The 1,515-nt window shown below is 41.8% G+C and overlaps 1 non-coding gene across 1 annotated transcript; it reads right to left on the reverse strand.

Moving 5' to 3' along the window:
- Nucleotides 1-1,033: 1,033 nt before the first annotated feature.
- Nucleotides 1,034-1,140, reverse strand: LOC148213165 (small nucleolar RNA R71). The gene has a single exon (XR_015793190.1). It is a non-coding gene; the product is annotated as a small nucleolar RNA R71 (small nucleolar RNA).
- Nucleotides 1,141-1,515: the final 375 nt, after the last annotated feature.

The raw sequence follows: 1,515 nt of genomic DNA on the forward strand, positions 1-1,515 counted from the left end.
TTATTATAAGTCCAAATCCCAAATCCAAAACCATTATTTGTGACCACTTCCCATTTTACAAGAATCACTCATTTCAACATTCACTATTCTTTAAAACTTCAGAGTTTGGAAATTATTTAGAAGTCCTTGAGGATCGATACTTGGATACTCCATCCATTTTATATTACTCTGACAGGTGTGCGCTTGCATCTATATAATTGTTACGCTTAGTGCGTGCGTTCAGCATAAACGCCCAGTCAAGTTTTTGGCGCCGTTGCCGGGGACTTTGGGTTTTAAAATTATTTTCAAATTCTTTTAGTTTTTTTTTTTTTGAATTGTTGTTGGGTGTAATTTCCATCCACTGTTTTTGTTCTATATTTTTGGTCGTTTATCTCACAAGGGTAAGTTAAAGTGCATGAGCACAAGATCTTTTCTTCTACCCCTTGACCCTGAGATTGAGCGGACCCTTCGAAAAACTCGAAAGGAGCAAAGACTTCGAAAACAACTAGAAAAGCAAAAAGAGAGAGAAGGTGAAATCAGTCCTGAAAGTGAGGTAGAGAGTACGAGCACATCGATGGCAGATATTCCACCTCGTGATCCGGTTGATCCACCTGCTGTTAACGGTAATATGAGGGATCATGCGAGAAATGATGAATTCAACCATATCCAGATAGCGGACAACAGAGACGTGGCAATGCGAGAATATGCCGCCACGGCTTTTCAGAACTTTGATTCAGGGATAGTCAACCCTATTCCAGCCCACGCAAACTTTGAGCTTAAACCAATGATGTTCCAAATGTTGCAGACAATTGGACATTTTGGAGGGCAGGAACATGAGGATCCACATGATCATCTGAAATCATTCATTCAAATTGCAAATGCATTTCGATTACCTGGTATAACAGACGATGCTCTGAGACTAACACTTTTTCCATTTTCTTTGAAGGACCAAGCTAGAGCATGGCTCAATGCATTTCCACCGGGATCCATCACCACATGGGGGTCGTTAGTGGAGAAATTCTTAACAAAATTCTTCCCACCTACTCGCCACGCTGATATCAGAGAGGAGATCATCTCTTTTAGACAGTATGATCGTGAACCTGTTCACGAGGCGTGGGAGAGATTTAAAGAACTAATCAGGAAATGTCCGAACCATGGCTTGCCGGCATGCATCCAGATAGAACATTTCTTTAGAGGTTTAGATCACCCTACTAAGATGATGCTAAACAATGCTGCCAACGGAGCCTTTACAAAGAAGACATTCAACGAGATAGTTGACATCCTAAATGACTTAGCTTCACACAACGAACTATGGTGTTCGCAAAGATCTAGGGCAGCACCAAAGAAGCAAGATCCAGCTGGAGTTTTGGCTCTGGACATTGCGACCTCGATGCAAAAAGAGATGGTTACAATGAACCAGAGGCTGAAAGAGATGGCATTGGGAATAAAAAATCCATTAGCCACGCCGATACAACCTGTGCAGTCGGATTATTGCACTCCTGCCCCTGTTTGCCAAGTCAACGATCTCATTTGTTC

This window comes from Momordica charantia, assembly GCF_013281855.1.
Source record: "Momordica charantia cultivar OHB3-1 chromosome 1 unlocalized genomic scaffold, Mcharantia_2.0 BLBB01000001.1, whole genome shotgun sequence".
Classification (NCBI taxonomy): Eukaryota; Viridiplantae; Streptophyta; class Magnoliopsida; order Cucurbitales; family Cucurbitaceae; genus Momordica; species Momordica charantia.